Raw genomic sequence first — 20,153 nt, 5'->3', positions numbered from 1 at the left:
CAGTGACAATTAATGTCAAAGTGACACAGTCAAAGGCAAATTCTGGGACATTGTTTGGGCCATCAAACACCCAATGTCACAGTGGAGGCGATTATACTGTGATAGATAAAAAAAAAAAAAAAAAAAAAATGGCTGAGTTTTCATGTACTGGAGGACACCTACACCTGTCCTCACACAGATTAGTGTGGGGGTTGTCCAATGACCTGGATTTACCAGATACCAAAGTAGGACAAAACAGAATAAAAATCCTGAAGCCTAACACAGACTGTCAAGATATGGTTCCTGTATTGCTGAGGGGTTGAAACGTTTCCTTTTTTCTCTATGTAAAAGATACAGAAATGAGAATATGCAGTTGTCATTTCTAAAACTTTTAATGCCACAACTTGCATTATTCATTGTCTGAGTGTGAGAAGGGAGAAAGTAAGACATGGTAAGATCTGATATGTTCTGATCAGCTCTGGGTTAGAGGAACTTAGTAAACCGTTATGCTGTTTGTTCTGAGTAGAAATGAGTCACTCAGGAACTTAAGGCACCCATTGACTGTATACATTCTTTTACTCAGAAATACAGAATACAGTGCTGTGTACAGGCAGCAAAGAGGTTGTTTTCTCTAAAAACAAAAACAACACGCAATATATGGTATAATATAATATAATATAATATAATATAATATAATATAATATAATATAATATAATATAATTGCCAAAAAAATGGAAAGGGAGAGAAAGAGGCATTACTTACAGACCAGCACATGTAGTTGACTGTGTTCCATGTTGTATTAATGTAAGGTTGATTGAACCACCGTGTGTGTGTTGTAAGATCTTCCTGTATTCTCAAATTTAGATCACACCCCTGCAGAGAGAGAGAGAGAGAGAGAGAGAGAGAGAGAGAGAGAGAAGTGTGAGGTAAGGGGGTATACATCTTTACACAGATGTTTACATTTTTTACAAGTTCAGCAAAGTCTGAGCAGGTCTGAGCAGTCAAGGAAGAAGAAAAGAAAAACAAAAAAAACCAAAACAAAAAAAAAACTGAAGCATCATATTAAAATGGAGTGGCCTTGACCATTTTATTGTAGCATTTTTCTCACTCATGTATTTGTGATATAAATGCTTTAGTGGATTTAAAAATGCATTTTATTCCTCTCTGAAAACTGTGAAAAAATGACTTTTTCTTTCCTTCTCATGCTCTGCTGATGATTTCAGTGAACGAGCTGGACAAAGGACCAGTTCACACCTCCACCCACCCCCTCAGTGGTCTAAATCCACATGACTAAAATAAAACAGGCGCTAAACCACAAATTCTCACCTCTGCTCTGTTCTCATGCATCATCAGACAACGCAATGCTGCGATTGGGACTTTTACACACACACACAGACACACACAAACACACACACACACACACACACACACACACACACACATACACACACAAACACCCTCACATATATATATAATTTCAAGTGGTGAAAATTTCCATTGACCAAACAAACTAAAGAAACTAGAATAGTGCACACATAACAGATCTAGGGAATGGACTGCAAAGAGACTCTGTGATGGAAACTTCAGATCTGGTAGATCCACATTCAGTACATAACAGGAGAAGATGACTATACCCACATCACTCATCATTATATTCATCCGCTGATGGTTTACAGGTCTGCAGATGAGTTTAGTAGAAGGACAGGAGGAATTTCTCACAGTGACTACGGCTTCAGTAATCACAAGAAAAACAGTCTCTGCAGAGTGGTTACTCTGGAAACTAGTTTTGTGAATATTAAATAAAGACAGACTCTGTGAGCTAAAATGACCAGCAAGACAAGTTATCTACATTGTGTGTGTGTGTGTGTGTGTGTGTGTGTGATGTTACTGCCATGCTTTTCTACAGATGAACCATACAATGTGAAATACATCAATTCCTTTCTGGGCATTGCAACACCCATACAGTAAAAGCATTTAAAAACAGTCACTTCTTTAGAAATTTGATAGAAAATGTTCACATTTTTATATATGCGTATGCATAGGCTCATTAAAAGATCAAATTTGACTTGTTTTAGAGTTCAGTATTTGACCTATTTATGAACTGGGAGTAATCTGAGAAGAGAGACATGAATGTATGTCCACAGAGGTCATGACAAAGATCTTAGGACAAAGTCAGCAAAACGCCCACACTCCCACACTAGACCAACCATCACATGGACAGTGCCAATCTGTCACATCCTTTAGATCCACTGTTTTAAATGGCCATAGCACCTCTATTCCTGCAGGACACAGCCAGAGCTGAATTCACTGCCCATGTTACCTCATCTAACCTTTTACCTGAACCTGTCTCATTATTATTTACAGATGTGCTGTTGATTATCTGTTTGGCAGCAGGTCGATTTCATATGAGAACCATGTTTATGAGAGCACAACACTACACAAACTTCTCTTTGTTTTTGTGATTAAAATGAATGGAGGTGTTTATTTAAGAGATTTATTTTGAAATATAGAAGCATCATAAATTATTGAAGATTGTGCATGGACATAAATTTGGTAATTTAGCAACATGCAGCAACCACAGAATAGACAAAATAATAACAACAACAACAAAATATATAAATGATAATATTACAGTAGTTACTTTTTTGATAATAACTTTAACTAAGATTACATGTGGTTATATTCCATACATGTTCTCATACCAAAAAACAAAACAAAACAAAAAGTTCCACATGTACGTACAAGCCATGACTCTAATTATGAACTGATGGGAAAAGTTCATCACATAGTTTTTCCATCATAGCTAATGATTACATGAAGTTAACAGAGTTAGTATGCACCGTTATGCATTTATTTATGTATGTATATCACAATATCTTGATTGGTTTTACAATAGATGTACTGCTTTTCAATCAAGAATAAACATGGTTACATCAGAAACCCAACAGAAAGCAAGCTATAGTACCAGCTTAATCTGATGTTAACTGTCCCATTGTATTTCATTATGTCAAACAGAGCAAAAATGTACACTTAGGCCAACAGACACAGTCACATAGATAAAACAGTGGTAGAAAAATACAAATCACAACTAAATGAATCTGGGCAAGTGGTGTTAACAAGTTAAACTATACATAAAAATGTTTTCCTGAGACATCTCTGTTTAAGCAACAACGACAATGACGAGAATAAGAATAAGAATGAGAATAAAACGCACATTTTTTTTTTACTGACAGTACAGCGCGAAAGAAGTTGGAGTAAAAAAAGGTCACCCACGGAAATGTCATAGACTCAAGTTATAGATGTAGAGCATTATGATGAAAAACAAATATAAAGATAAGAAGGATAACGAGGTTAACAAATGAAACCAGTTCATCACTTCCTTATGAGAGTTCCTGACATTTCAAGACTTAAACTTTTTCTTTACACTGTATCCTGTTCTCGTGGACCTGTAAAAGATTCAAGAAATGCACGTCACACACATCACAAATACAACAACACGTGACATCTTTTAAGTACATTACATACTGTAGTCAACATGTATAATACACACTGCGTTTAAATAAATACAAACATGCACACACACACACACACACACACACACACACACACACACATATGCACACAACACCGACAGTGTGGCGAGCTGCTGGTGGGTATTTTCTTTTCTGACATGGTTGACTCTATCGATCACTTTAATCATTCCTCTACCTTTTTCTAGTGCTTATGAGTGTACAGCGTTGCAGTTGACAACGCTATGCGGCAGCAAATTCAGCAGGCAACCCTAGCAGCATTGTGGGAGACAATCGGAGTGTAAAAATTTTGAATTGTAAAAATGATCTTGCCCGGCGTTCTACATTAGTACTAATTCTACGAAGATGAGTCTTTTGACTTACAACATCTGCAGTGGTCGCAACAACCGTCTCAAGCAAGCTCTACATGCTCTGAATACAATGAATATTGACATCGGTATCTTCACAGAGATAAAACTTGATCATCGAGACACTCGATCGTCTGCACGGTATGAGCTATGGGCCACATCGGTGAAGTCCGCACACCAGGGCAGAGTGGCTGTCTTTCGCAAAACATCATCGAAATTGCACCTCAAGGGGATTAGAGGTTTTCCCAGTGCTAAGGATTTAGCACAGGCATCCCTGCGACGGCATATGCGGCATATCCATAACCAACATCCAAAATCAACAGAGAAGGAATGCCGAGACACAGGCTACTGAACATCACTATGCTTCTCAGGTGACCTTACCTATATAGGAGATCATGATCGGGAACGTAGAGCGATTTAACTATCTTGGGAGAGTGGTGAGATTGGTTCAATGTGGAGGCGACGACTCACCATGTATCGCAGAGCAACTACAAGAAGCTCAGTAACGTTGGGGAGAGATAGCTCGAATTTTATCAGAAGATAAAGTCAATGCTCGTAATATGAGGAGGTTAGTCATGTGCACGCGCGCGCGCACACACACGCACGCACGCACGCACGCACGCACGCACACACACACACACACACACACACATACATATGCATATCCATACATTCTCAAAAATGCATAAATAGATATATTATTTATCATCCAAACAGAAGCGATGCTGGCAGTGACAAGAGAGCTGTTTTAGTTTTGATCGTAAAATAGCCTTTCATGCCCTTTATGAAGTCATACATACCCTGCTTCAGCTGTGAGTACACATGCTCTGATTTAGCTCTGTTTGCACCTGAAATTGGGAAAAAATACGACTTGCATCAAATTAGCATTAATGTTTTTGCACAAATGCTCTTCAAACTCAAAAGCTTGAAATGAAAAGAGCACATTTGGCCTTGGTGAAGATCAATAATAGCTTTAATAAAATAAAGGAGTTTTATGGTTTATTGCAACTACAATCTTTATAGAAATGTGTTTTTACCTTTACACTTCTCCTTCTTTTTAGTTGGAATTATGGCAATCTGAGCATAAGTCATATCACTGGGCCCAGCTGCACAATGTAGATTAAATATAGTATAAATTACAAGCTTAGTTTATTGGTTTATTGATGTGTGTATATAAACATACACATGTGTATGTACATATACATAGACATGCATATATAGATATCGATATGATCTTATCATTGTGTCTCTCATTAAAGCACTTACATCTCTAGTAGTATGTTCAGTGCCAGTTAAAATGCTGTGAGAATGTGATGGTATGTGGATTGTTGGGTGTTTGTGTTTGACTTCAGCAGTGAGTAAACACTGCTCTGCTGTAGTGTGTTGGTCTTGTCTTATAAGAGAGAAAGTTAAGGTGATATGAGTTATTACATTCAAGTTTTTACCGTTTATGAAACATTTTCACAAGAATATCTAGTGAAACTGTACATAATCTGAAGTTTAAAGGATTGTGTATTGGGTTGTACCTTTGTTTCTTGTTTTGATGTTTTTCATCTTAATCTGAGAATAAGTCACATCACTTGTTCCAGCTCCAACATCATCTAGAAACCAACACAGTTCTTACTTAAATGTTATCACAGCTATTGTTTAATAGTGTGTGACAAATGAGAGATGTTTTTTAGGAGTTTATAGATTAGATACAAAGCAGTTTAATGGCCAGTGGGCCTGAGACCCTCAGTAAAAAAGCTTAAAATGAAAGAGGCACAGAAAAAGAATAGTAAATTTTCTGGGGGGAATTTTTACATTAGACACAAAGCTTAAAATGAAAGAGGCACAAAAAAAGAATAGTACATTTTCTGGGGGGGGATTTGTACATTAGACACAAAGCAGTTTTAATGCTCTGTGGGCCTGAGACCCTCAGTAAAAAGCCTAAAGATTCAGAAGGTTCCATGCTCGCATGGTAGGTCCTAAATAATTGTTACGTGCGGCGCGTTTGTGTGTGTGTTTGCGTCTTGCTGCGTCCTGTGTTTTGTTTTTCTCTCTCGCTCCTCTCGCCTGTCACCTGACGCAGGGATCCAGCGGTGGCGCGAACAGCTGCCACTCCCCACCTGGCCTGGTGTTGCGTCCCACCTCCGTGTTCCCAGCCAGCCAACCAAAGACGGAGCACCCCTCGTCGGATGGCCAACCGGAGATGGGGCGCGGAAATTTAAAGATGCCAGTTGTTAGCTGTGGTAGATTTTCGGTCTCGTTTTGCGTTCGCTTGTGCTATACTGTGTTCTAATTACTCGCTGTATATCGTGTTTGACTTTTGTTATTATTGACTACGGATTTGGATTACGGATTGGTTTTGGTTGCTTTCGATTGGCGTGGGGAGAAGAATAGGTAAGAAGGGGATCCCCGCGCTAGGAGTTAACTGTGTATAGGGGTTAGGTTAGAGGCGGGTGCCACTATTGTATGTTTTGTTTTGTAGGCAGTGAGCGTAGTTAGGTTTATTTTGGCTCTGCCACCTTTTTAGTTTCTCGTAGTTACGTGTGTGTTTCCGTAGGTAGTTAGGGTGGTTTCTGTTATATTTCGTTCATTCCTTTGGCACCGTCTGTAGTTCTCTCCCCTCTCCGCGTTCAGGTGTAAATATTTCTGTATGTATATATATATATTCTTGTAAATATTCTTTTGGCACTTTGTAAATATCTTTAATACATTGCACTTTTTTTGTTGTACATTGCTCCCGTGTCCGTGTGTTTTTTCCCCTCGCACCGTCCCAATCCGACACTGGTGGTGGGTTTCCTTTATGCTACGTCCCTGCTCATACCCCTAGACCCAACTCACCATCTGGGACGTAACAATAATAAAGTCATAATTCCGTGTGTATTTAAGTGACTTTATATGTATTCCTTTTATGCACACCCACGTTGCTATCATAGTTCTAAGTTTTTTGTTTGTTTGTTTGTTTTTATTACAGACAAAGAGGTATCACACCATGGTTAAAAAATTTGAAATGATAAAATTCAGTTTTAAAAGAGAGAAAAAACAGCGATGTTGTACTGACCAGACTGCAGTGTCCTATTTCCTGCCTGAGTCTCCGCTCCTCCTCCTGTCTGGTTCTGATCTTGGTTTGACATCTGACTGCTGCTGTTTTTAGAGAGACAAAGATCACTAACATGCACAGCAGTTAATTACAGGTGTATAGTGTAAGGAAAGTTCATGCAGAATTGTATACTTACAAACATCTATGGTTGAAGCAGGAACCTTGAATGAAATGTGAAAAAAATGTGAATTATTATATACAGTAAAAGCAATTATTGACTTGTTATTATTATTCAACATCTCCTCACATGAAAACAGTGGGTAAGCCTGTAGAAAAAACACATTGAAATGACCTGATTTTAAAGCACTAAGGCATGAGAAAATAGTTTTACAGTTGTATGTAGAAAGTGCAGATACCTTCTCTTTTTTTGGAGCAGTAAAACAGGATCATTAGAATGATGATCACAAAGACAACACCCAGTCCCACCACCACTCCTACTGTTACAGCAGAGGATCCACCACCTGACACTGAATCTATTCACACACACACACATACACACATACACACATGCACACATGCACACACGCACACATGCACAAACACACACATACACATAAGTAGTATACTCAAACTACTGCAGTATCACATTGGAGTTAGGAGCAGAATAAAAAATATTACGATCTCACCTCTGACAGTGATCCAGCTCTTTGGTGACTCTCCTCTCTCTGGGTGTTTACACCAATACAGACCCTCATCTGACTTTGAGACAGTAGGGATGCTCATCTCTCCTGTAGTCTGATTCTGGAGGACTGATCCATCTTTATAGAAATCAGCTCTGAGGTCTGAGGGGTCATATCGATATCTACAGTGCAGAGTCAAAGTGTCTCCCTCAGTTACAGGATGGACAGGACTCTCCAGGATCACATCACCATCTACAGAACAGAGAAAACATTAATGCTTTTAATATGGATACTTCTTAACACTGTGAAAAATGATATAATCTCTGGGGTAATACTTATATAAGGTCTGACTTTTAAACCTTAAATGATGTTCTGTGTGTTTGGAAAAGAGTTAAAAATTTGATGCTTCAACATTATGTATTAATTTACTTCACCATGTATCATCACTAATTTTCACAGATATGATTTAAATGTGACCGTTGAGACTGACATGTCACTGTAATGTTGAGAGGATCACTGTTCCCTCCAGAGTCAGACTGACACCAGTACACTCCACTGTCTGATGACTGGAGGGAGCTGATGCTACATGTAGATCCTGTTACTGATCCCCAGTCTGATGAACAGCCTGACACCTCTCCATTATCTGTGTACCGTCTCACTGTCCATCCAGTAGAGTTACTCTGTACCTCACAGCTCAGTGAGAGAGAATCAGATGTAAAGTGTTGAGTTTTGTTGGAACTGATGATCAGAGAGGCTGGAGGAGACAGACCTGAGACACAGAGAGATGGGACTATAAAGGAAAGACCTGATTCAGAAACTGAAACAGAAATAAATACATTTAAATGAAAAAAATATTGTGAATCAAGCATTTGATTAAAAATACATAACAATAGCAAAAAAACAAACAAACAAACAAACAAACAAACAAACAAAAAAACAACTCAGAGGTAGTCTCAGGATCGACAACAAAAAAGAGAAATCAGTCAATCAATACATCAATTAATCAATCGGCAGGTCTATTAACTCACCAGTGACCCACAGTGGCTGTGTTGTGCTGTACTCTGAGTAATAGACTGGGTTTCCTCTCTGTGCTCTGCACACATAAACTCCTGTGTGTTTAAGAGCAGCAGGGCTGAGAGTGTAGGAGCCTCCAGCTCCTCTGCTGCTGTCTGAGAGGAGTTCTACAGAGTTAGAATGAACCCTGGGTAACCCATCTGTGTAGGGATTGACTCTGTACCAGAGGAATGTCCAGCCTGTAGAGGAGTCTTTAACCTCACAGCTCAAAGTCACTGAGTCTCCTTCGGTCAGACACATCTTTGGAGAAACACTCAGAACTGACAGGGCTTTGTCTTTTAGAATAGAGAAAAAATTATAACTTTTCCTATAATAAGTAAATGAATTGTGTTCAATAATTAACGCAAACGTCATTTTTTTCTCCTTTGGACGTAAATGATAACAATGTTGCTGAGTCTCCTGTGAACTCACCTGATGACACAGTCAATGTTACAGCATCACTCATCTCTGAGTTCTGTGAGTCTCTTCTGTGTTTTCCTCTACAGGTGTATTCACCACTGTGGGACTCAGAAACAGGACTGATTCTGTATTCCTGATCTTTACTGACAGGACTGAGTGAAGAACTCTTCTTATACCAGCTGTAATCCCAGTCAGTGTCTCTCTCTCCCTGTATTTGACATCTGAGAGTAACAGTCTCTCCTCTGAATGTCTGTTTATCAGGCTGCAGGATCACAACAGCTTTTGGACTCCCTGTAGAATAAAATACATACCACACAAATGTATAACACACAAATATAAAACAAACACAGAACAGAGATTGACACATCTAAACTCTACAGAGAAAATACACCAAAATACATCATAATTATGTCCACATAACCGAGTGGAAAACTTTTATAAAAGTATATTCCAAACTCCATCTGAGTCATGTCCACGTAAATGTATATAAATATTCACCTGTAACATTTACCCAGACTGCATCACTGTATTGTGTGTAGTAGACTGGGTTTCCTCTTCCAGCTCTGCACCAGTACTGTCCTCCATCCGAGTCTGTAACAGAACTGATTGTGTTGGAGTCCTTATCAGTGTGTGTCAGTGCTGAAGAGTCCTGAGTGTGTCTGTACCAGTAAAACACCCATCCTGTGGACTGGTCCAGTTTACAGCTCAGAGTAACTGTGTTTCCTCTCAGTACTGCTCCTTTAAGACTGGAGGTGAGTTGAGGTTTTGGTTTTGATCCTGTAGGAGAATAATGAATAGTTTAGACTCTACACTGTCAGAAATATTATATTGTCCTTTAAGTCAGTATCACATTAATCACTCACCTCTCACAGTCAGAGAAACAGAGTTGCTTCTTTGTGAGGATGAGGGTCTGTAATCACTCTCTCCCTGACACCAGTACTGATCCTGGTCAGTTACAGCAGCTGCTCTGATGGTCAATGTGTCTCCAGTTATAGTGTAACCATTAGACTGAGACACTGCAGTCTGAGTGCTGCCTTTATACCACTTATATCTCCAGTTCCTCCCAGACTCTATCACACACTTCAGACTGACTGTCTCTCCACTGTACACAAGACTCTCTGGTTGCACAGTGAGTGTAGCTGTGGGTAAGTCTGTAGACATGAAGACAGTGTTACTAGTACTTTAAATTCAGCATTTATTTTAGTCAGGGACACTCGGTGTGACCTGAAGAGAACATGAAGAACTGTTGAAAAGGTTTCTGAAATACAGTATCGTACAAGATGAAACCAACGTTAATTCTAAAGTGACAGTTGTGGGTTTTTTTTGTTTTTGTTTTTGTTTTTTTTTTTTTTTGTTTTTTTTTGTAATTAGTCAGTCATTCTTACTGATAGACACAAAACAAATCAAAACAATTCAGAAATGACCAAAAAGAGCATCAGGGTGATTGAAACAGTTGTCTCTACATTTGTGCTCTTGTTTTTAGAGTATGAGTATTAAAATACCTAAATGGAAAAACAAAAGTCTACTTTTTACCAAGATATTTTCATTATAAACATCACAACAGTGATATACAAGTGCTTGAAATTGTAGTGTAGTTTGTTGAGGCAGGTGAACAGTGTAATATTAAGGGTTATGCAGAGATTTGTAATGTTATTTTATGGAGAAATATTCTTTTCTTGAAGATGTTTTTGATGTCTCCTGTCATTCTAACTTACTGACCTCTAACAGTGAGAGTGACAGGACTGCTTAGCTGTGAGGATGTGGGTCTGTAATCTCTCTCTCCCTCACACCAGTACTGATCCTGGTCAGTTACAGCAGCTCCTCTGATGGTCAGTGTGTCTCCATATACAGTGTGATGTCCAGATGTATACAATCTAATGTGAGAACTGCCTTTATACCACTTATATCTCCATCCACTTTCAGTCTTTATCTCACACGTCAGACGGACTGTCTCTCCAGTGTACACAGTGGTCTCTGGTTTTACTGTCAGTGTAGCTGTTGGCAATTCTGTGCAAATGAGGGAAAAGGAAAGAGGAATATTAAACATAGAACATGATTCCAACAAGACTTCAGAAATGTGTCTGAGATTCAAACTATTCCTACAGATATTATTAAATGTTTTCTATGAAATGCTGCACATTCATTTTAAATTCAGAGAAGCTCTTAAGAGTGCTTCAGAGGTATCATACCATTTAAAGGTTACTCAGAATAAGACTAGAATTACCTGGAAAATATTTTAGCAAATCATTGAATAAGACAGTTTACCTCGAACAGTGAGAGCAATAGAGTTGCTTCTTTGTGAGGATGTGGGTCTGTAATAACTCTCCCCCTGACACCAGTACTGATTCTGGTCAGTTACAGCAGCTCCTCTGATGGTCAGTGTGTCTCCAGTTATAGTGTAACCATTAGACTGAGACACTGCAGTATGAGTGCTGCCTTTATACCACTTATATCTCCAGGTCCTCCCAGACTCTATCACACACTTCAGACTGACTGTCTCTCCACTGTACACAAGACTCTCTGGTTGCACAGTGAGTGTAGCTGTGGGTAAGTCTGTAGACATGAAGAAAGTGTTTATAACAAATTAAATTCAGCATTTATGTTCACTGACACTCTTTGTGACCTGAAGAGAAGGTTAAGACCTCTTAAGCCAGTGTTTGAAATACAGCCTTCCACAATATGATAAACATTAAATATAATCTGACAGTTATGTTTTGATATGATTACTCAGGAAATCTTATTCAGAACATTAGGACATAACAAAATTCACCTGTCAGAGCCTTAGAGTGAGAGAAAGACTGTCTCTCTACATTTTTGTTTGTTTTTAAATGCTAAAATTACATTAAATGTTAAATTATATTAATAGATAAACAAAAGTGTAGATTTGATAGAAAGGCTTTTGCATAACAAAAACAATGACAGTGAAATGCAAGTGCATGAAACTGCAGGAGTGTTAACAGTGACAGATAACACTGCAACATTATGGGTTATGCAGATATTAGTAATGTCATTGTATGTAAAACCATTGATTTTTATTTATTTATTTATTTATTTATTTATTTATTTCTTAAATACATATGTGTTTCATGTCTATTGTCATTCTAACTTACTGACCTCTAACAGTGAGAGTGACAGGACTGCTTCGCTGTGAGGATGTGGGTCTGGAATCTCTCTCTCCCTCACACCAGTACTGATCCTGGTCAGTTACAGCAGCTCCTCTGATGGTCAGTGTGTCTCCATTTACAGTGTGATGTACAGATGTAGACAATCTAATGTGAGAACTGCCTTTATACCACTTATATCTCCATCCACTTTCAGTCTTTATCTCACACTTCAGAGTGACTGTCTCTCCAGTGTACACAGTGGTGTCTGGTTGCACAGTGAGTGTAGCTGTGGGTAAGTCTGTAGACATGAAGACCGTGTTATTAATACTTTAAATTCAGTATTTATTTTAGTCAGGGACACTCGGTGTGAGCTGAAGAGAAGGTGAAGAACTGTTGAACAGGTTTCTGAATAACAGCATCATACGAGATTAAACCAACGTTAATGCTAAAGTGACAGCTGAGGGTTTTTGGGTTTTTTTTGGTTGTTTGTTTGTTTGTTTGTTTTTTTATAAATAGTCAGTCATTCTTACTGATAGACACACAACAAAACGATTCAGAAATGACCAAAAAAGAGCATCAGGGTGATTGAAACAGTGTCTCTGCATTTGTGCTCTTATTTTTAGAGTATGAGTATTAAAATACCTAAATGGAAAAAACAAAAGTCTACTTTTTACCAAGATATTTTCATTATAAACATCACAACAGTGATATACAAGTGCTTGAAATTGTAATGTAGTTTGTTGAGGCAGGTGAACAATGTAATATTAAGGGTTATGCAGAGATCATTTTATGAAGAAATATTCTTTTCTTAAAGATTTTTGTAATGTCTCCTGTCATTCTAACTAACTGACCTCTAACAGTGAGAGTGACAGGACTGCTTAGCTGTGAGGATGTGGGTCTGTTATCTCTCTCTCCCTCACACCAGTACTGATCCTCATCAGATTTAACAGCTCCTCTGATGGTCAGTGTGTCTCCATTTACAGTGTGATGTCCAGTTGTAGAAAATCTAATGTGAGAACTGCCTTTATACCAATTATATCTCCATCCACTTTCAGTCTTTATCTCACACTTCAGAGTGACTGTCTCTCCAATGTACACAGTCGTGTCTGGTTTTACTGTCAGTTTAGCTGTTGGAAAGTCTGTGTAGATGAGGGAAAAGAAAAGAGGAATATTAAACATAGAACATTTACAAATCACTCAGTATTATCACTGACAGAAACAATGTAACTGCTGTAACATAAACAATGTTAAAAATGGCCTCTATTTCTCTTTACTGTACAGTGAACAGAGAGACACTTTGCAACTTTTTGAAATCACTATTTGTGCCTATCTTGTCTCAAAGATTTGTTTTCTTGTTGTGGATTCCAACAAGTCTTCAGAAATGTGTCTGAAATCCAAATTATTCCTACAAATATTATTAAATGTTTTATATGAAATGCTGCACATTCATTTTAAATTCAGAGAAGCTCTTAAGAGTGCTTCAGAGGTATCATACCATTTAAAGGTTACTCAGAATAAAACTAGAATTATCTGGAAAATATTTTTTCAAGGCATTGGATAAGACAGTTTACCTCTCACAGTGAGAGTAATAGAGTTGCTTCTTTGTGAGGATGAGGGTCTGTAATCACTCTCTCCCTGACACCAGTACTGATCCTGGTCAGTTACAGCAGCTGCTCTGATGGTGAATGTGTCTCCAGGTATAGGGGAACCATTAGACCGAGACACTGCAGTCAGAGTGCTGCCTTTATACCACTTATATCTCCAGTTCCTCCCAGACTCTATCACACACCTCAGAGTGACTGTCTCTCCACTGTACACAGGACTCTCTGGTTGCACAGTGAGTGTAGCTGTGGGTAAGTCTGTAGACATGAAGACAGTGTTACTAGTACTTTAAATTCAGCATTTATTTTAGTCAGGGACACTCGGTGTGACCTGAAGAGAACATGAAGAACTGTTGAACATGTTTCTGAAACACAATATCATGCAAGATGAAACCAACATTAATTCTAAAGTGACAGCTGTGTTCTTTTTTTTTTTTTTTTGTGTAATTAGTCAGTCATTCTTACTGATAGACACAAAACAAATCAAAACAATTCAGAAATGACCAAAAAGAGCATCAGGGTGATTGAAACAGTTGTCTCTACATTTGTGCTCTTGTTTTTAGAGTATGAGTATTAGAATACCTAAATGGAAAAACAAAGCTCTACTTTTTACCAAGAAATTTTCATTTTAAACATCACAACAGTTAGATACAAGTGCTTGAAATTGTAGTGTAGTTTGTTGAGGCAGGTGAACAGTGTAGTTTTAAGGGTTATGCAGAGATTTTTAAAGTCATTTTATGGAGAAAAATTCTTTTCTTGAAGATGTTTTTGATGTCTGCTGTCATTCTAACTTACTGACCTCTAACAGTGAGAGTGACAGGACTGCTTAACTGTGAGGATGTGGGTCTGGAATCTCTCTCTCCCTCACACCAGTACTGATCCTGGTCAGTTACAGCAGCTCCTCTGATGGTCAATGTGTCTCCATTTACAGTGTGATGTCCAGATGTATACAATCTAATGTGAGAACTGCCTTTATACCACTTATATCTCCATCCACTTTCAGTCTTTATCTCACACTTCAGAGTGACTGTCTCTCCAGTGAACACAGTGGTCTCTGGTTCTACTGTCAGTGTAGCTGTTGGTGAGTCTGTGCAGATGAGGGAAAAGAAAAGAGGAATATTAAACATAGAACATTTACAAATCATTCAGTATTATCACTGACAGAAACAATGTAACTGCTGTAACATAAACAATGTTAAAAATGGCCTCTTTTTATTTTCTCTGTACAGTGAACAGAGAGACACTTTTTTTCAATGATCATTTGACACTATCTTGTCTCATAGCTTTGTTTTCTTGTTGTGGATTCCAACAAGTCTTCAGAAATGTGTCTGAAATCCAAATTATTCCTACAAATATCATTAAATGTTTTATATGAAATGCTGAACATTCATTTTAAATTCAGAGAAGCTCTTAAGAGTGCTTCAGAGGTATCATACCATTTAAAGGTTACTCAGAATAAAACTAAAATTATCTGGAAAATATTTTAGCAAATCATTGGATAAGACAGTTTACCTCTAACAGTGAGAGTAATAGAGTTGCTTCTTTGTGAGGATGAGGGTCTATCATCACTCTCTCCCTGACACCAGTACTGATCCTGGTCAGTTACAGCAGCTGCTCTGATGATGAATGTGTCTCCAGTTATAGTGTAACTATTAGACTGAGACACTGCAGTCAGAGTGCTGCCTTTATACCACTTATATCTCCAGTTCCTCCCAGACTCTATCACACACGTCAGACTGACTGTCTCTCCAGCGTAAAGAGAAGTTCCTGGTGTAACAGTGAGTGTAGCTGTAGGTAAATCTGTATAAATAGAGAGAAGAGGAAAACTCTTCACAGACTGTTCATATATATTCACTGCGAACATTTATAATGACAATATAACTGTAATGTAGCATGTCTGGGAAATGGCAAGAGCAGGTTTTCAGATAGGTATTGCAGGTTTTTTGAATTCATTAATTAATGTATTTTTTTTTTTTTTAAACTGCAGGCAGGTACACACTGAAAAGAACCCATGGTATATCGTATTACACACTGAATCAAACTCAAAATGACATAAAGCTTTTCCAGATGTCCCTCTAACATGATCATTCAGATGTGGGATTACTTATTTATTGCTTCTTGTTGTTTGTTATTTGTTACTGTTTATATTCTAGAGCATATATGGTATGTGTATGTGTATGAAACGAGTGTATGGAACTGCAGTGGTATTAAGGGTGGCAGACAACCAGTTTAATGTTATGGTTTGGGCAGAGTTGTCACTCCCTGCCCCTTTATGTCCCTCTTTGTTTCATTTATATTGTTTTTCCCTCCCTCTAGTGGTCAGTGGAGGTATTGTTATGCCCTGTTCCTTTTCACGATTCAAGAGTTTTATTGTCATGTGCACAGCAAAACAGGCAGTTACACTGTACAATGAAATTCTTACTTTGCTAATCCTCTGTTACCAGACGAGTATGAATAAAAGACAATATATAAATAAAAATCTTTGTTCACTTTTGGTCAGTTTTGGTTTGTTCCTAGCTGCTTGGTTTGGTCTTGTTAGTTTAATCACTGAGTTAATTCTGCCTCATTTAGACTTGTATTTACACTCATTGGTATGTTCCTGTTTCTTTGACTTGCATTGTTTGGTGTTTAACCCCATGTAATGGTGGTTTTTGGTTTCCCTGCTTTTGAAGATGGCTCTGTGTAAGTTTTGTTACTCTTTATTATGACAAGAGGAGATAAAGCAACAAGTGACCTACATCTGCATCCTGCCTCTTTATCAGAATGTGACAAGAGTTTAGAAATGTTGTTGTATGGAGAATATTTCTGTTTTCTTTTAAATGTTTTTGATGTCTTCTGGCATTCTGACTTACTGACCTCTAACAGTGAGAGTGACAGGACTGCTTAGCTGTGAGGATGTGAGTCTGTAATAACTCTCTCCCTCACACCAGTACTGATCCTGGTCAGTTACAGCAGCTCCTCATTTACTCCTCATAAAACTCATTTACTACTATCACTCAAACACTGAGTATTTGTTTGTAAAATGTGAACCATAAAATCCTGTTCTATTTCTATGGTGCACATCAGTAAGTTTTAATGGAGACATTTAGTATTTCCCAGTTTTGCTCAAATTCATGTAGATGAAGTTTCATGCTGGGATTGATATTTGAATGGTCTCATAACTTTTAATATTAAAATAGAGAAACTCAGGGTCTTTGCTGAATGAGACTGTGTTGGGTTTACCACTTACTGACTTGAAATGTATTTTTACTATTTGTCGGTACTAAATATTTGTTGATTGGCATTACTTAAAACTATTTTGTTATGACTGTTTTTCATCATCTTCAATTTCCTTTCATGATTTATCCCCCACAAATGACTCTCAAATATCCGATTTATAAACAGTAGAAAAGAGGTCTTGGGTCTCTGTAATAAAGAATACACGGCTTGTACTGTGAAATCATTCAAAGTTACATTAGTTTGTTTTGATCACTTAAGAGCCTGTCTAAATAATTTCATAAACTATTAATGTATGTCATGACTTTATTCTGGTACAACAGTAAATGAAATACCAGAGATGATCACTCACCTGTCACAGTGAGGGTCACACTATTACTCCAGTCAGAGTAGACACCGTTATATAGACGTGCTGCACATGTATAAGTGCCACTGTCGGATGTTTTTACTGGACTGATTGTATATTCATGATTTGCATCTTCATAATCTGAATTTGCATCAAAATCTTTACGCCAAGCATATAGCAAGACACCGTACGTTCCTCTAGGAATTTCACATCTGAGGGTCACTGTCTCTCCACTGAATATCTGAGTCCTTTGAACATCCAGAATGAGTGAAGGTTTGAGCTTTTCTATAGAAATCAGATAAAATAAAATGTAATTCCAAAACTGCATGAACAGAATGACGCTTCACTTACATGGACACCATGAGGAGACAGATAAAAACATGTCTTAGTAGGAAAAATACAGCTTGCATTACATGTTTACTAAACAATGGTATTGTGTATGTCTGATTATGATGATTATGAAATATTTTTATTACCTTGAGTTTGTCCAGAGTAGAAGAGTGAACTCAGCACTAAAACACAGACAGAGAAACTTAGAACACATCAGATACATTTGACCTTTAACTACACAGTCTTATCTCTATATGATACTGATTAGATTCATTATTACCAACCTGTCTTATCTCTATATGATACTGATTAGATTCATTATAACTACACTGTCTGATCTCTATATGATACTGATTAGATTCATTATAACTACACTGTCTTATCTCTATACAATACTGATTGGATTCATACATTTTTATTTCTTCCTCTGATCATGATAATGCTTCATCCCAGTAGAAGACCTTGTGTGAATATGATGTGAAAGTATTCAACACAAACCTAAGCTTTAAACTCTCATTATCAAGCTTCTCTGACGATTCCGCTCAACTCTGATATTAAAAATTTATTTGACTTGATCATGGAACAAAACAACATCATTAGAAAAAAAACACCTATGAATCTTTTTGGAATAAATTTATAGTTCACAACTCCATGTCTTGTAGTGTGAATATTGACTTTCATCAATACAAATTTTGAATGTGCTATTCATTCAACTATTGCTTTATATGTAATCCTCAGTGCACTTTTCTGTATGAAATTCTATAAATATGTAACCATTAACTCAACGGTCCTGTTAACTAATTGAAAATCTTAGAATACTTATGGACCCTGTTTATGGAAATACATGCAATATGGACTACAACAATTAGTGCCTTTCCACGTGTCAGACTTTATTAAACACATTTCTCTCATAATTAATATAGCTAAAATGGATAATGTTATTGTCACATTAGATCAAGGATTTTATCTGTAGTTAGCAGAGACTAGCACTGATTATCAATTTAAAGTGAGGTTAATTCTATAAATTCAACATTATGTACAGATAGACATACTGATAAGGACCATCTAAATATAAAAGGGATATTCTGGAAACACAGTATCAAAGAGCTGCATAAGAACAACCTGAATGAACAGTAAATAGAGTAGAACATTCACAGACTGAAAGTTCAGCTGCAGACATCATGCACTCTGTCATCAACCACTGACCCATCCACACACACGCACGCACACACGCACGCACGCACGCACGCACACACACACACACACACACGCACGCACGCACGCACGCACGCACACACACACATATTAACTCAGCCAGACTCAGGGAGAGGCTAAGGACATGTTGAGACATGTGTTCTAATGTGAATGGATGAGGAGGTATGAGAGAGAAAAATGTATGAAGAGAGAGAGGGAGAGAGAGAGAGAGAGAGAGAGAGAGAGAGAGAGACAGAGAGAGAGAGAGAGAGAGAGAGAGAGAGAGATGTAAGAGGAAGGCTGTGTTGTGGTTGTAGACTCTTTAGTTTCCTATAGAATATAAATATATCTTCAAGAGAAGTTTCAGGTTGGTTCATCCATAAGGCCGAAATATAGTGATTAACAATGCAATGAGAAATCTAATAATAAAGAAGAAAAGTGTTAAGACATTGATTGACCAAACTGAGCAGCTTTTGTCTCCTCTGACAATAACTGCGTGTGACTGATGGTTCTAAATTGTTCAGTATATCAGACTTGAACCTGATGACATGGGTCTGTGTGAGTGTGAAAATGTTGGTGAGGAGTGTGTATGGTCATTAAGCAGCTCCTCCTACACTCCTTGGTCTGAAGAACTGGAAGAGAAGTCAAACCACAAACTCTCATCTCTGCTCTGTTGTCAGACTTTAAACATCATGGGTGAGGTTATTAGATTCTCAGTTTTAGCATTTTTGTCAGGTAGCTGTGTGATTTCTTTCATAGAGGTGTGAGTGTGTACGTGTGTGTGTGTGTGTGTGTGTGTGTGTGTGTGTGTGTGTGCGTGTGTGGGTTGGTGTGTCTGTGCATTTGTGTCCATACGTATGTGTCTGCCTGTAGGTAGGTAAACCTAGAGGTGTAGCTTTGACTTCTACACACACACAGTCCCATGTGTACTTAAGTTGTACAAGTGATTGGTGAAAACAAACAGTGACTGATTTTGTATGTAACACAGGACTCATACATGATTCTACATCTTTCTAGATTGGTACAGGGGTCATGCAAACATAAAGAATTAAGACACCACAGGGTATTTGACACATCAAACCGGGAGAAAACAGAGTAAAATCCTAAAGCAGATGGTCAAGTTACCATACTGATTATAATACTGATTATGATTTGTTAAGTGTTTTTAACAGTACAGGAATGAGAACATGCAGTTTTCTCTAATAAATCTTCTAACAAGACCACATGTTTTATCTCAGTGTGAACAGGGAGAAAAGGAGTGTCTGACATGTTCTGATCAGGTCTGGGTCAGAGGAACCAAAGTAAATCATGGTATTGTTTACTCAGA

At 37.8% G+C, this 20,153-nt stretch overlaps 1 pseudogene; it reads right to left on the bottom strand.

Moving 5' to 3' along the window:
• LOC115816405 (sialoadhesin-like) overlaps positions 1-20,153 on the bottom strand; it is a 185,235-nt pseudogene that overhangs the window by 78,781 nt on the left and 86,301 nt on the right.

Source organism: Chanos chanos, chromosome 7 (genome assembly GCF_902362185.1).
Source record: "Chanos chanos chromosome 7, fChaCha1.1, whole genome shotgun sequence".
Classification (NCBI taxonomy): Eukaryota; Metazoa; Chordata; class Actinopteri; order Gonorynchiformes; family Chanidae; genus Chanos; species Chanos chanos.
This window is presented reverse-complemented; position numbering and strand designations above follow the sequence as displayed.